The 17,375-nt window shown below is 39.1% G+C and overlaps 1 pseudogene; it reads left to right on the top strand.

The window, feature by feature from the left end:
- The first annotated feature begins 10,000 nt into the window (after positions 1–10,000).
- LOC141372869 (glycoprotein-N-acetylgalactosamine 3-beta-galactosyltransferase 1 pseudogene) lies at positions 10,001–11,096 on the top strand (annotated as a pseudogene).
- Positions 11,097–17,375: the final 6,279 nt, after the last annotated feature.

The following is a 17,375-nucleotide window of genomic DNA, read 5'->3' as shown; positions in this document are numbered from 1 at the left end:
ATAGTGGACATCCCTGCCGTGTTCCTGACCTTAGGGGGGAAGCTCTCAGTTTTTCCCCATTGAGAATGATATTCGCTATGGGTTTTGCATAGATGGCTTTTATGATACTGAGGTATGTACCCTCTATCCCTACACTCTGAAGACTTTTAATCAAGAAAGAATGCTGTACTTTGTCAAATGCTTTTTCTGCATCTATTGAGAGGATCATATGGTTCTTGTTCTTTTATTAATGTATTATGTCACATTGATTGATTTGCGGATGTTGAACCAATCTTGCATCCCAGGGATAAATCCCACTTGGTCGTGGTGAATAATCCTTTTAATGTACTGTTGGATCCTATTGGCTAGTATTTTGGTGAGAATTTTTGCATCCATGTTCATCAGGGATATTGGTCTGTAATTCTCCTTTTTGATGGGGTCTTTGTCTGATTTGGGGATCAAGGTAATGCTGGCCTCATAAAATGAATTTGGAAGTTTTACTTCCATGTCTATTTTTTGGAACAGTTTCAGAAGAATGGGTATTAGTTCTTCCTTAAATGGTTCGTAGAATTCCCCTGGGAAGCCATCTGGCCCCGGGCTCTTGTTTGTTGAGAGGTGTTTGATTACTGCTTCAATTTCCTTAGTGGTTATGGGTCTGTTCAGGTTTTCTATTTCTTCCTGGTTGAGTTTTGGTAGTTGATACATCTCTAGGAATGCATCCATTTCTTCCAGATTATCTAATTGGCTGACATAGAGTTGCTCCTAATATGTTCTTATAATTGTTTGTATTTCTTTGGTGTTGGTTGTGATCTCTGCTCTTTCATTCATGATTTTGTTGATTTGGGTCATTTCTCCTTTCTTTTTGATAAGTCTGGCCAGGGGTTTATCAATCTTGTTAATTCTTTCAAAGAACCAGCTCCTAGTTTCGTTGATCTGTTCTACTGTTCTTTTGGTTTCTATTTCATTGATTTCTGCTCTGATCTTTATTATTTCTTTTCTCCTGCTGGGTTTAGGCTTTCTTTGCTGTTCATTCTCCAGCTCCTGTAGGTGTAGGGTTAGGTTGTGTATTTGAGACCTTTCTTGTTTCTTAAGAAAGGCTTGTATTGCTATGTACTTTAGTCTTAGGACTGCCTTTGCTGCATCCCAAAGATTTTGAACAGTTGTGTTTTCATTTTTATTTGTTTCCATGAATTTCCTTAATTCTTCTTTAATTTCCTGGTTGACCCATTGATTCTTTAGTAGGATGCTCTTTAGCCTCCATGTATTTGAGTTCTTTCCGACTTTCCTCTTGTGATTGAGTTCTAGTTTCAAAGCATTGTGGTCTGAAAATATGCAGGGAATGATCCCAATCTTTTCGTACCAGTTGAGACCTGATTTTGTGGCCTAGGATGTGATCTATTCTGGAGAATGTTCCATGGGCACTAGAGAAGAATGTGTATTCTGTTGCTTTGGAATGGAATGTTCTGAATATGTCTGTGAAGTCCATTTGGTCCAGTGTGTCATTTAAAGTCTTTATTTCCTTGTTGTTCTTTATTTCCTTGTTGATCGTTTTAGATGATCTGTCCACTTCACTGAGGGGGGTGTTAAAGTCCCCTACTATTATTGTAATGTTGTTGATGTGTTTCTTTGATTTTGTTATTAATTGGCTTATATAATTGGCTGCTCCCATGTTAGGGGCATAGATATTTACAATTGTTAGATCTTCTTGTTGGATAGACCCTTTAAGTAGGGTATAGTGTCCTTCCTCATCTCTTATTACAGTCTTTGGTTTAAAATCTAATTTGTCTGATATAAGGATTGCCATCCCAGCTTTCTTTTGATGTCCATTAGCATGGTAAATGGTTTTCCATGCCCTCATTTTCATTTGGAGGTGTCTTTGCATCTAAATTTGAGTCTCTTGCAGACGGCGTATCAATGGGTCTTGTTTTTTTATCCAGTCTGATACCCTGTGTCTTTTGATTATGACTGTTACTGTATATTATCTCTCTTCCTTTCTGGTCTGTGTTACTTTTAGGCTCTCTCTTTGCTTAGAGGACCCCTTTCAATATTTCTTATAAGGCTGGTTTCACGTTTGCAAATTGTTTTAGTTTTTGTTTGTCCTGGAAGCTTTTTATCTGTCCTTTATTTTCAGTGACAGCCTAGCTGGATATAGTATTCTTGGCTGCCTATTTTTCTCATTTAGTGCTCTGAATATATCATGGCAGTCCTTTGTGGCCTGCCATGTCTCTGTGGATAGGTCTGTTGCCAATCTAATGTTTCTACCATTGTAGGTTACAGACCTCTTGTCCCGAGCTGCTTTCAGGATTTTCTCTTTGTCTCTGAGACTTGTAAGTTTTACTATTAGATGTCGGGGTTGACCTATTTTTATTGATTTTGAGGGGGGTTCTCTGTGCCTCCTGGATTTTGATGCCTGTTTCCTTCCCCACATTAGGGAAGTTCTCTGCTATAATTTGCTCCAATATACCTTCTGCCCCTCTCTCTCTTTCTTCTTCTTCTGGGATCCCAATTATTCTAATATTGTTTTGTCTTATGGTATCACTTATCTCTCAAATTCTGCCCTCGTGATCCAGTAGTTGTTTATCGCTCTAAATTATCTCTAAATTATCACTAATTCTGTCTTCTGCCTCATTTATCCTAGCAGTTAGAACCTCCATTTTTTATTGCACCTCATTAATAGCCTTTTTGATTTCCCCAACTTGGTTAGATTTTAGTCCTTTTATTTCTCCAGAAAGGGTTTCTCTAGTAACTTCCCCACTTTTTTCAAGCCCAGCTAGTATCTTTATAATTGTCATTCTGAACTCTAGTTCCGACATCTTCCTAATGTCTGTATTGATTAGGTCCCTGGCAGTCGGTACTGCCTATTGTTCTTTTTTTCTGAGGTGATTTTTTCTGTCTTGTCATTTTGTCCAGAGGACAATAGATGAATGAGAGAACAAAATGCTAACAGGGTAACAACGACCCCTGAAAAATATACACTAAACAAATCAGAAGAGACCTGAAACCAGGGGAAAAGAAAGGGAAAGAAAGAAAAAATAAAAAAGAATATGATCAAATATGATCAGGCTGGTGAATAGATCAGTGCCACACACTAGATTTTGCAGGTATTTTGGTCTGTTAGAAGAAAGTGCCTCCCAAAATTTTAAAGAAAGAAAAACTTACATATATATAAAAATAAGGGTAAACACGATGAAGGGATGGAATATGACTGTAAAGATGAAAATGATAAAAGATTTTATAAAAGGAATTGATAAGATAAGAAGTTGGTTGAAAAAAGAAGAGGAATTAAAAAAAAAAAGGGAGAAAATGTGATCAGGTAGGAGACTAGAACAAAGCCATACACTAGAGATTTAGGGTATATTTTGGTCTGTTAGAAGAAACTGTATTCCAAAATTTTAAAGAGAGAACAACTTATGTATATACCAAAAATAAGGTTAACTACTATGAAGGGATAGACTATGACTCTAAAAATGAAAAATAAAAAAGATTTTTTAAAAAAGGGATTGATAAGATGTTGTTTGAAAAAGGGAAAAAAATTTTAAAAAAAGAAAAAATTAAATTAAAAAATTAACTTTGAAAGACTAAAGAATCATGGGGAAAAAAGCCATGAATTTTTTTTTTTTAAAGATTTTATTTATTTATTCATGAGAGACAGAGACAGAGACAGAGAGAGAGGCAGAGGGAGAAGCAGGCTCCCAAGGAGCAGGGAGCCTGATGCGGGACCCGATCCCAGGAGTCTGGGATCATGACCTGAGCCGAAGGCAGATGCTTAACCATCTGAGCCACCCAGGCACCCAAAAGCCATGAATTCTATGTGCAGTATTCCCCTAGAGCTGGACTTCTGCTGTTCTCATTGATCGGTAAACTTGGTCTTGGCTGGCTGTTCTCGCTGATCTTCTGGGGGAGGAGCCTGTTGCCATGGTTCCCAAATGTCTCCGCTGGAAGCGGAATTGCCCCTCCCTTTCCGGTCTGGGCTAAGTAATCTGCTCGGGTTTGCCCTGGGGGAGCTTTTGTTCCCTGCAAGCTTTCCGTAAGCTTTGGAGGAGGAGAGTGAAACGGCGGCCTCCCAATCTCTGACCCCGGGGGAGCCGAGAACTCGGGCCCCCACTCCTCAGTGAACCCCCAGAGAAAAGCAGTCAGTCACTCCCGTCTCCCCGGTCTCCGGCCACACTCTGTGCTCACCTGGCCTGTGACCGAGCATCTCAATCTCTGGCACTTGACCCCATGTGGAGTCTTCAAACCCAGCCGATCCCTGTGGTGCACTCTCGTGCTGCTCCTCCTGGGGGAAGAAGGGGAGTCTCCCCAGATCTGCCACTTGTTGGGTTCCTGCTGGAAGTGCAGTGGCCCAACTGTGCTGCGGATCATGGTTTATGGCAACCCCAAGCTGAGAGCCCACTCCTTGGCTCCATCTCTGCAGCCGGCTTCCTGGCTCCGATACCTGGGAGCTCTGCCGCACTCAGGTACCGCTGGTTTTCCAGTGACCCCGAGGGTCCTGAGACCACACTGTCCCAGAGAGGGTTCCACCCCCCACCCCCCCCCACCCCCCGCTTAGCCACTGGAGCAACATCCCTCAGCAGAGCAGATTTCTAAAAGTTCCGATTTTGTGCTCTGCTGCTCTATCACTTGCCAGCAGTGGCTAATGGAGGCTTCCCCCTGCCTGCCCGCAGTCTATCTTCCCGTATATCGCCTCGGACTCACTTCTCCACACATCCTACCTTCCAGAAAGTGGTCGCTTTTCTGGTCAGAGAGTTGCTGCTATTCTTTTCTTCGATCTCCTGTTGAGTTCGTAGGTGTTCAGAATGGTTTGATCCCTATCCAGCTGATTTCCTGTGACCAGACGAAATTTAGGTCTCCTACTCCTCTGCTATCTTGCTCCTCCTCTCCAAAAACTTTTTTAAAATCACAATAATGGATTAAACCTACTCAACTTCAATCATGACATTAAAAACCCAAAGAGGACCATGATCAACCACAGCAATTGATTGTTAACACTGAGAGACATAAGTGTGCAAGATTGCAGTGTGTGTCCTGGGAACATCTGCATGGGTGACAGTCCATATCCTGGCAGGCAGTCCACCCCAAGTGCTTCATCACTCACTTGCTGTGAAACCCATTCTTAAAAACCTTTTTTAAGATGATGGGCATTACACTCTATATTTTGTTGAATCCAGCATTCAAAACAGAAACTAGAGAAACTTTGAAATATGTAATAGGAATTGCATCCACATCTCAGTGGTGTTATTTCTTAGAATGGGTGATAGCACATTTTACCTTAGAGTTCAGTGTCTTCAAAATCATTAAAATGCCATCTGCTGTCATTTTGTAAGGAGAGCTTCTAAAATAATCTAAAAAGGCAAGACTATCCACATTAATTTTCTGAAATTCCGGAAACCTGCTATCAGAAAAATGATATTAAACTAGATTTTTGTGTTGACTCTCTTTTTATTTTTTCAATATATATTTAAGCAATTACTATGTGTCAGTCATCATGCCAGGTTTTAGGGGAAGCAGTTATAGACAAGGTAGACAGAGGCCCCATCCCTATACACAAAGGAGAAGGACAGTGAATCTCTCTGGTTAAATGCTGTAGAGCAATGAGAGCAGACATACAGGGGACCATGGAATCTATAGCAAGAATCATTCTCATGAACTAATGGAAAAGGAGATCCAGGAGGGCTTCCTGAAGAAAGTGATATGTAGGCTGAGACCTGAAGGATGAATAGAAGTCAACAAAGTGAAAAGGAGAGGGAAGGCCCTTTCAAGCATAGAAAATAGCTTATATGAAGACTTAGAGGTGAGATAGATCATGGGACTATGAGGGAAAAAAAAATCAATAGAGCCGGAGCCTAGATTTCACAAGGACAGGAAAGGTAGCTGGAGAGATATGCAGGCATTAAACAAAAGATCCAGACTACATAACACTAAGGAAAATGTAAGAACAAAAGAAAGCCTTTGAGATGTGTTTTACAAGGGTCACTCTCTAAAGAATGGGCTGGAGAACTGCAGGAGAAATAGGGAAAGGCTTGGACATGCTGTGACAGTGGAGATGAAACGAAGCTGGATGAGACCAAGGTGCCCTTTGGAGATAAAGTGCCAAGGCCTGGGGAGAGACAGGGTGTACAGAGTGGAAAGTAAGTAGTCAGCAACGATTCTGATTTCTAACTTAGGCAACTGACTATATGAAGATGTCATTCACAAGATATGAAATGTCAAAGCACAAGCAATTTGGAGTAACAAGTGTGAGATTCTCTTACTTAAGTTTTGGACATGTGGACATATCGTGTTTGAATACCTGCAGAGCATCTGAGTAGTGATGTTCACTTGGATCTGGTTCTGGAACTCAGGAGCGAAGCCTAGGATGGAGATCTAGGAGTCCTCAATGATTCCAATCATGAGAGTGGATGAGGCCCCCCAGGCAGAATGTGGGTTGTGAGGAATGGAGGGGACCTGAGAAGTACCCCCAATGAATACCAAATTTGCATGATGGGCAAAGAAAGACAGTCTTGTATCTTATGCCAGTTTCTCTGAGAAGTAAATGTTGAGACAAAGCTGTGTGCTGATATTTCTTTCAGGTGCCATGCCTGAACGAGTACAATGTGGATAAAAACACAAGTCTAGGAACGAGGGAAAGCAAATAAAAGGCAATGCATTGCCAAACTAGCCACAGCCTCACAGGATAACATAGTCACATACCTGTTCATGCAGGACTTCTCCAGAAAGGTCATATGAAGCCCATGAAAGGGGTTTTTTGTTTCAGGGTAAGAAAGGGCAAACAAGTTATCTGCTAGGTTTTTCCCATTTCCCATGTCTTATGGATCAGTTTGCCTCCACATTTCCAGGTTTCATTACCTTGTCCTCTTAAGCACCTGCTGAGGAAGCCTGAGCCCTTAGGGTTCCATCAGGTTCAATTTGGGTGCTGGAGCTGCTGCAGCTTCCCCATCGTAGGCACTATACAGGCTCTGCAGAAGTCAGGCCCTCGTCCCCACTGGAAGCAAAGACCACAGAAGATGGTAAAGGTGACAAAACAATGGCAGCAGAAGCCAGGACTTTACAAACGCTAGAATGTGAGCCACCACTGGGCTTATCTAGCCTGAGACCAGGGTAAACTGCCATGACTGAGGAGAGAGGTGGGTCTGAACAAATCTGGACACGAGTGTAATGAACTACCAAGAGTACATCCTATAAGGAGTCTGATAGAAATGGCCCAAGGTGGTCAAAAAGTTAAATAATGTCGGGGCGCCTGGGTGGCTCAGTCGGTTAAGCAACTGCCTTCGGCTCAGGTCATGATCCTGGAGTCCCGGGATCGAGTCCCACATCGGGCTCCCTGCTTGGCGGGGAGTCTGCTTCTCCCTCTGACCCTCTTACCTCTCGTGCTCTCTATCTCTCTTTCTCTCTCTCTCAAATAAATAAATAAAATCTTTAAAAAAAAAAGTTAAATAATGTCAAGGAAGGCAAGGAAAAAGTATTTCATAAAGGGGCCATCTATGCCAAATATTTCTGACAAGTAAGACAAGCAGCTAACAACTGTAGTGGATTATAATGGATTGTCCCTTCTTCTGGCAAAGACACTCTGACTTTGCTGTAGGGAGCCATGCTTCCTCTACTTTCGGCTCGTGTGCCGTGGTTGGAGTAAATCCCCCTAATAACCCCAGAGTTAAAACATGACCCAGGCACATACCATCAGATAGTTATCTCTGTGCTCACGGGGATGGCATGCTAACCATCCAGGTCATTTCACAACAATTGGGGAAAAGCTATAAGCTCAGACTTTTCAATTATATGACCCAAATTATCCTTTTTCCTAAGCCAATTTTAGCTGGATTTTTATCACTGATAGCTAAGAGTTTCCTGATAACTACGAGAGCAGAAAGGTGTCCATTGGATTGAGTGTCAGATCAGTAGGGGCCTTGGAGAGAACAGTGGCAGTGGTGAAATCCTGGAAGAAGTAATTGTTTCTTTATCCTCTTTTCAACTCCTCAAATGCCAGTTCATCTACTGGGAAGGAGAAGGACAACTCTAAAATGTTTCAAGCATCTGCAGGAGGAAGCAGAAATGACAGTCACAAATGGATCCTGCTTGGCATCTCTGCTCTCAGTTATGCTTGCATAGCTTCCTTTCCGTTAGCATCTGTGCTTTTGCCTTTCAGGTCTGGGACTGGTAACACCTCAGCTGCTGCCGGGTTCCTGCTCTGTCCCCTGTGGTTCCATATACCCCCTGCTCTACCCTGGTAATTCTTTTCTTTTCTTTGTAAATAAAAGCCTCCTCGAAGGGACACCTGGGTGACTCAGTCAGTTAAGCGGCTGCCTTCGTCCCGGGTCATGATCCCAGGGTCTTGGGATGGAGTCCTGCATTGGGCTCCTTGCTCAGAAGGGAGCCTGCTTCTCCCTCTCTCTCCCTCTGCTTGTGCTTTCTCTGTCAAAAAAAAAAAAAAAAAAAAAAAAGCCTCCTCGAAATATCCTAATTTGAGCATGCCATCTCTTTCTCTTGGAATCCTGAAACTGATCCAAATGTCAGACTTTTCTATCCTAATGTTTAAAAAGGAAGCTAAAGCACAACATTCTCTTTAAGGAGGATAGCCAGTTTATTGTTGGTGTTGTTGTATTGTTTGTTTCGTTTTTAAGGAAGTATTTGAGTCAGCCAGATCCTTCAGAACTATATTCTTAGACAACCAAAAGAACATACCTCTGTTTGTCTTTCTGTCTATCTGAATATCATCTACCCATCCCAAAGGTACTAGACAGTTACGTTTGTGATTTAGGGCCCTTTGTAAAGTTAAGTGAATCACCTCCTCAAATCAGTGGAAAGCACAACTATAGAGCAGTGATTTTTGGTTATGGCTGACAACCAAATAATGACTGCAGATTGATTTTTAAATATCAATTGCCTTTAACTTGAGTAGCTTTTGTTATTTTATTTCCTAAAATAGTTCCCAAGAAATTAGCATGTATCTGGAAGGCCAATATTCTGCATCATGTACCATATAACACACTGCTAGGTACAGAACAGTTGATTAATAACTGCGGACAGATTGACTTGTTTGCATAATTAATTGTGTCTATGGTTGTCTGCAGTCAGTGCTATGGTTGTGTAAGCAGGCAGGCCATGCTTACTTTTATACCTCTGAAAACTCTGACCTTTTATGCATTGTCTCATTAGTTGGATTAAAATAACACCCAGAGAGGGACTTTATATTTAATATTCCTTACAAGAAAGATCCTTAAATTTATCACCCTTCTCCCAGTGCCATAATCAACTCAACTTTAACATTTAAATAAATGAACACCTAGAAATGATTTTCAGAGACAGATTCCAAAACAAATCAATTTAGAAGATAATATGCTTCAAAATAAAATGTCCTTATTAAGCCTATAATAGCTTTTTCTGAACATAAAACTGAAAAAGAAAGTTAATTTACATATTTTTAATCTTTATTAAAAGTCATTGTAATGGGGGCACCTGGGTGGCTCAGTCAGTTAAGTGTCTGCCTTCGGCTCAGGTCATGATCCCAGGGTCCTGGGATCGAGCCCCGCATCGGGCTCCCTGCTCCGCGGGAAGCCTGCTTCTCCCTCTCCCACTCCCCCTGCTTGTGTTCCCTTTCTCACTGTGTCTTTCTGTCAAATAAATAAATAAAATATTTTTTTAAAAAGTCATTGTAATGTCCATTCCTAACAGACTTATCCTTGTTTTCAAGTTGATTTTTTTGGGGAATCCATTCCATTTTTTTAAATCTCATTTATGATCTGAGCCCATATTATATTTAATAACCCTAAAAATTGCCACAAGCAACTTTGATTCAACATGATAAACTTGACAGTTTTCACAGTTGTTACAGAGCAACAAATGTAATGGGAGTGATGTATATGCTCAAATAAAGTAACACAGAATCCCACATACATGTCACATACAAACGGATTATTAAAAATAATGCTGGAGAGTAGAGCACATGCGTGGGAGCACCCTGGGCTGTCTCTGCCAGCTGCTTCCGGTCTCCCCACCCTAGCAAGTCAAAAATATGCTTAAGGAAATGGCCTCAAATTCTTGGCTGCATTGTTTAACCTTACTCTCTGGATCAGCAATCATATTTTTCTTATGTCCGTAGTTATTTAGTATTTTGTTGGAAGAACAGGGTGACATCCAGCCTAACATTCTGAGTAATTACCCTCATGTGAGACATCCAGATGATACTGGCCAGAATCATCTAGAAGGGCAGATGACGTTGAGTACAGATGCTAGTTATCAAAAACATGGAAACACAGTTCACTGGACCTGGAACCTTCTAACAGGTGAAAATTCTTTGCAGGGTTGTGACAGGACCTCAAAATCTACAACAAATGGCCAAATATATCAGAGCTACAAGGACCATTGTTGTAATAAAACATAGTTTATGAACCCAGAAGAAAATAAAGACCTTTCCACTGGAGAATTAAACACCAAAGTAGGCAGAGACCAATTGTACTGGAAAACAGTTAAAGCTATCCAGTATGTTCATGATCATTGTCTAGAATATGCTGATTGGTTTATGAAAGCAGATGATGATATGTATGTCATACTAGATGACTTGAGATGGTTGCTTATAACCTACGATCCTAAAGAACCATTAACATGGGAAAGATGCAAGTATGATATGAAGCAGGGCTACCATGAATGGAGGCAGGGTGTGCACTGAGCAAAGACACCTTGAGATTTGTTCATGTGGTTTAAATGCACATCTGTACCCATTTCCACCCCTGAAGTCTTAGCGCTGGGAAGATGCATGGAAATCCTAAACATAGAAGAAGGGAATTCCAGAAATCCCACTGGAAAAGAAGCTTTCTATCCCTTTTTGCCAAAAACAAACAAACAAACAAACAAAAACAAAAACAAAAAAACCCACCACTTAATCTAAGGTTCTCTACCCAGACCTCTTTGGTACTGGAAATGTAACTACGTCCCCTCTGGTTTTGCAATTTCTTCTCACTACGGGAAAGTACAGCTATGCCTGTGTTAAATACTTAGTTTATCATTTTCATCCATATGATTATTTATATAGCTATCAACTTGCCTTACTGGAGAATTTACTAAAAGAAATAAGCAAAACAAACAAAAATAAGAGTGGAAAAACAAACTTGGGAAACCTTTGAAATAAACCCAGGAAAGAACAAAGGTATAGTGTCTGACATTGCACTGAAAAAGGATCTCTGCATCTTTGAAGAGAACACTGGGGTCCCAGTGAGCAATTCTTTCTAAGTGAATATTCCGTACTAGAAATTTTCCATAAAAATGGCTGCAAACTGAAGCTTTAGCAGGAGCGAGAGTGTTTTAAAATGTGTTTTTGGTACAGTACTGTTATATGTTGTATTTTAAAACGGTGGTCAAGATAAGAGGTTTTGTTGCCTGTTTCTGACCAGATGTTTAGTGGCACTAAGAAAATAGAGCAGCTAGAGGCGCCTGGCTGGCTCAGTCGGTTGGGCATCTGCCTTCGGCTCAGGTTGTGATCCCAGGGTCTTGGGATCGAGCCCTGTGTTGGGCTCCCTGCTCAGCAGGGAGTCTGCTTCTCACTCTCCCTCTTCCTCTCGCCTTGCTTGTGCTCTCTCTCTCAAATAAATAAAATCTTTAAAAAAAAAGAAAAGAAAGCAGCTAAACTTACTAAAACTACACTGCACCATGTTAAGTAAAATGTCTGTGATGCTAAACAGATCTGTCTTATGAAAACTCTAGAAGGAAACATTGATGGTCAGCATGTTTTTAAACTCAAGATGTGTGTTTGAATTGCAATATGACATAAATGAACTGAACTCACCCTACTCACATCATTTCTAATAAAATTTTTTTGTGATTATTTATAATTAGTAGTATTTCTTTCAGAAAAAAAACAAAGGTAGAATAAGAATTCTACTTGTCCTAAAATGCACTAATAAAATCACATTTTGAAACTATCATGGGTCTTGACTATGTTTTATATTTGGCTCTAATTAGTGGTTAGTCTTTTATTAGAATAAATAATGTTCATTTAGTCCTCGTGGTCTCTTTTCTAAGTATGTTTACCACTTCTTGGGGTGCCTGGGGTGGCTCAGTCAGTTAAGCATCTGCCTTTGGCTCAGGTCATGATCCCAGGGTCCTGGAATCAAGTCCTGCATCAGGCTCTCTGCTCAGCAGTGGATCTGCTTCTCCCTCTCCCTCTGTGATCTCTCTTGCTCTCTTTCTCTCTCTCAAATAAATAAATGAATAAATCTTTAAAAAAATAAATAAATGTTTATCACTTCTTGAGTTTCATTCTCCACGATTAATATTTATACAGCATCCTATAAGCATGCCTTTTAAATTTTTTTGTCCCAAATGTACCCATTTTTAGCTTTGAGTAACTGATAAATAGTAGATGTGATGCTGTTTCTCACATGGGTATCATTTTAATGCTTTTCTTAGATCAGTGTCACTTATATTAGTACCACTCTCAGAGATTCCTAAATGACATTTAAAGTTGATTAGTTAGAATTCTTTCAAACTACGTAGTTATAGTTGTTTTTATTCTTATCATGTTGAGAGGTGAAAACTTATTTGTCTTTCAGGACTTGCATAAAACAGTTTTAAAATCCTTCCTTTTGGGCGCCTGGGTGGCTCAGTTGGTTAAGCGACTGCCTTCGGCTCAGGTCATGATCCTGGAGTCCCCGGATCGAGTCCCGCATCGGGCTCCCTGCTCAGCAGGGAGTCTGCTTCTCCCTCTGACCCTCTTCCCTCTCGTGCTCTCTATCTCTCATTCTCTCTCTCTCAAATAAATAAATAAAATCTTTTAAAAAAATCCTTCCTTTTTAGTATCTGATGTGGCCATTAGTTATACTGACAAAATAGTCTGAATGCAGGATTTTGATAAAAAATTAATTGAAAATATTAAAAAATGTTGAGTGCTTAAATAAACTTTTAAAAATCAGAAATTAGGGGTGCCTGGGTGGTTCAGCCAGTTAAGCCACCAACTCATGATCTCAGGGTCATGAGATCGAGCCCTGCACCAGGTGTGGAGACTGCTTAAGATTCTCTCCCTCCCTCTCCCTCTGCCCCTCCTCCCACCCTGCTTGTGCACACTCTCTCTCTCTCTCTCAAAAAGAAAAGGACTTCAGATCCATTTTTGTAAATAACTCTTTACATTAATGTGGACACCACCTTATTTGTACTTTTTTATACTGTAGGTATACATAGTTTCTGGTAAATATCTAAGAAACATTAAAGTTTATACACAGAAAATTAACATGAGCAATAGACTTGAGCAACTTGCTTGGGCTCTCTGTGTCCCCGTTTGCTCCTCTATAAATCAGAGATGATAATGCCACACACTTCACAGGATACCTATTAGGATTAAACAAGCTAATAAATGTAAGGCTCTTAGAACACTACCCAGCCCAGAGTCGGTGGTTAATAAATACAAGCCTTTATTATTATTCTGTTGTTTTGGAGTATAACTATGTTATTCAAATAAATGAAAAGCCTACTTTGATCAAACCAAATACTAAAGACAATGTTTCTTATATTTCTTATAATAATTTGGGAAACATTCTCTGTGTCATAAAGGTGGTGGGTAGCGGGATTAGGGTTCATACTCAAAGCCTCGTGTGTTCTTTTCACCATGCTAGGCTTGGGGTTAGTCATTTAGTATTATTTTCATCCTCACAGATGACATGTGGCTGATCTGTGGGTCAGTGATATTTAAATTAACCTAACAAATTGTCACAGTGGTTTTCAAACTGTGATTTGTGAACTCTTACTGAGGCATTTGTTCAAATGAAGACTTCAAGAATCCAATTCCGGAAAAGCTGGTGCTAGCATGGGGCCCAGGAGTATGTGTGCTTACTGCATACCCTAGGTCAGTTCTCAAAGTGTGGTTACAACCAGCAGCAGTGGCAGCACCTGGAAACTTGTTATAAATGCAAATCTTTGGGCTCTGTGCTAGACCTACCAGAGGAAAACCACAGGGATGGGTTCAGCAACCAGGATTTTAGCAATCCCTTCAGGTGGGGCTTACTCATGTTAACATCTGAGAACCACTGTCCCAGGCAATTGTCGTACGAATGATCCTTGGACCACACTGAGAATTACTGACCAATAAATCAGGGATTTTTCAAAGATTTAGACAAGTCATGTTTTTTAAATCAGTGTAGTCCAAGATAACACTATATTGAATGTAAACAACTTTAAAGATAATTTCATTTAAAGGGTCAAGAGAACATTTTGGCAAAATTCTTTAGCTTCTCAATTTTTCCTCACTGTCAGTATGTTGATACTAACACAAGAGTCACTAGCACTAGAGCCCTCAGTAAAATCTGTATTTCTTGATATGTAGTAATTCCATATTTGGGACAAGAAAGTTTTTTTTCTTAAGTACTAAGTTCATATTAGTTCATTAAAATAATATATAAATGAGTTTCATCTAAAAATGTCCACAGTTATTAGTAAAAAAAAATTAAATTGAGGTAGTTATGAGGACAAAAAAAATTGGAAAGCTTAATTCTCCCTGTTGAAAATAAGGGAAGAGATTTCTCTCCCCTCCCTTTTATTAGAACATTTATCTTAGAAAACTTGTAATTAAAAGTTCTTTCTCTGTGCCTTTGAAATATGTATAAATCTTTTTAGAAGCTGAATAAGCCTCTTGCAAGCACTATGACCCAGGAGTGTCTTTCTCTAGGACCTGTGAGCCATCTCTTTGAAATGTAATCATCAAGAGAGATTGTACCCCTCTCTCCCAGTTTCTGTGAGGATAGGAGCCTACTTTGGATGAGCTCCTGGCTCATTTGGAGAAGTTTATTTTCCTTTGTCTAAAACCAGTCAACAGAAAGATATGGTCACTGGAATTATCAGGTGAATTTAGGATGAACTATATCTAATGAACAGGGCTGTCAACTTCTCTAACTTGAGGACTACTCATGGTTTATCTTGAGAACATGTGGACTGTATCTATTTGGCTTTACAAAAAGGTGAGACTTTCTCTGCAATCCCTTAGTAGATTGCCTTTGATCATCACATTCTGGTTTAATGCTTATTCAGTAATAACCGTTTTCTGTTCCCTGCTACTTTTATGGAGAACATTTTTTTTTTTGATTGGGAGAAGTTTTTTTTTATTTTTTTATTGTTATGTTAATCACCATATATTACATCATTTGTTTTTGATGTAGTGTTCCATGATTCATTGTTTGTTCATAACACCCAGTGCTCCATGCAGAATGTGCCCTCTTTAATACCCATCACCAGGCTAACCCATCCCCCTACCCTCCTCCCCTCTAGAACCCTCAGTTTGTTTTTCAGAGTCCATCATCTCTCATGGTTCGTCTCCCCCTCTGACTTACTCCCCTTCATTCTTCCTCTCCTGCTATCTTCTTCTTTTTCTTTTTTCTTAAAATATGTTGCGTTATTTGTTTCAGAAGTACAGATCTGTGATTCAACAGTCTTGCACAATTGATTGGGAGAAGTTTTTGTTCTTAATTATATTTCCCCAAGATAGCAAAATCCTGTTTTAGGATATGTAGAATTTTTTTCTGCTAATTCATATTACCAATTAAAACCTTCATCACTTTCAAGAATCAGTTGATTTCGTATACAACCTGATAAAGCAAAAACATATCTGAGACCAGTGGAGCATATAAAACCAGATTTCCTGGTGATGATGTTTTATTCATCATCTTTTAGAAACAGAAAATCTTTCTTATAGGGATAAATGTTTAGTGTGGTCTCAAGACAAAAAAGCTTTTGCTGTCTTAATAGACTTGTATGTTCTAGAGGGAAGTACATGGATTAAAAAGTAGGTTTTCAACCCAGACTTTGAATATTCACTGTCAAATATTCCCTAAATTCCAGAGAAGATTTTGTAGCTGCAATAATGTTAAAAAATAAGTGACCAATATTTAATACTTTTAAATATGGTACTTAGGTCTGCATTAACTTTCCTAAGTGGTTATTTCATGATCATTTGAGTATTATTTTTTCATTTTCCTTGAACCTACCAAACTTTATTCGTACCAAGTATAGGCACTATTATAGATGGTAGAGTCCCTAACTTGATTTATTAGATTTTTTTCATGGCTAGCTTTTCTTCTTCATTTAAGTTTCTGGTTCATTAGACTCTTTCTTTAACAATTTAAATTTCTTTGTTCACAGACCTTTATTTCCTTCATAATTAACTTTTATTTTCTGCTGCTCTTAATGCTGCTGTGATACAGAAGGTTAATCTGGGTGCTGTTGCTAGTGAGATTAGAGTTTGTATCACTCACTGATAACTTTTTAGTGGGTCCTGGGATCGAGCCCCATGTCCAGCTCTCTGCTAGGCGGGAAGCCTGCTTCTCCCTCTCTCACTGCTACCTCCTTCCCCCCCACCCTGCTCTTGTGTGCACTCTCTCTCTCTCTTTCTGAAATCAATAAATAAAATCTTTAAAAAATAAAAAAAATTGAGTTATGTTTACATATCAAAATTGAAATAGAAATTTCAGCACAGATGTATAAGAAATTTTACAACTTCTCCTTAGGGAATCCCAATCTAAAACCAGTTTTAGAGCTGAATTGTTCTCTATTTCAACTCCCTTATCTCTACTTCTACTTCAGTTTATATTAGTTAAGTTTAAGGAACATTTTAGGACACTGAAAATTAATAATTTATATGAACTGAATTTATTATTAGCGAGAAATTCGTCTTAGTGCTAAACATTGTGTTATATAGCACAGAGAATATGTGTTGGAATTTTTTAAAATATATATGTTAATAGTGTCATAAATAGTGTCATAAGTATTTTTAAAAAGAGTTTGGTGTCTTGCTTATTTTAAGTGAAGAAGTGTTTTTTGGAAATGTTTTTAAATGCCTTTTGGCCACTTTTAAGTAGCAGGTTTAAACCACTGCATAAAATAATTATCATGCTAAAATACACACTACAAGGAAAAAAGAACTTTTAAGGGTATATTAGGTTAAGCAATCACAAAATAAAAAGTAAAAAAAAAAAAAAACCACAAGTAAAATGTCTGCACCATAAAATAAGTATATAAAAATGTGATTTGTCTCCTGGGCTCTCTGAGCACAAGTGACAGGCTCTGGTAGACAGTAAAGGCAAGGATTTCATTTAGTCACTTGCACTGAAATAAATTTTTAAAAGACTACAGATTTTACGTTCTATGTTTCAACAAAACCAGAATGTAAAACAGAAAGCAAATAAACTTTGAAACATGGAGTAACAATTTCATTCACATCTATGAGGTGATATCTTTTAATAATTGATGTTATAATCTAGCTGAAAGTTTAGTGTCTTAAAAGTCATTATAATTCTACCTCATATAATTCTGTAATGAAAGATGTTAAAAGAATCTGCAAAAACAAGATGATACATGCTAGTTTTCTGAAATTCTTGAGAAAGGAAACTAGATGTTCTAGAGTGGACAAAATGAGAAAACAAAAA

This window comes from Callorhinus ursinus, unplaced genomic scaffold, assembly GCF_003265705.2.
Source record: "Callorhinus ursinus isolate GAN/ISIS: 27379988/994484 unplaced genomic scaffold, GSC_fseal_2.0 scaffold5, whole genome shotgun sequence".
NCBI lineage: Eukaryota > Metazoa > Chordata > Mammalia > Carnivora > Otariidae > Callorhinus > Callorhinus ursinus.
Note: the sequence above shows the minus strand (reverse complement) of the source record. Positions and strands in the feature narration are given on the sequence as shown.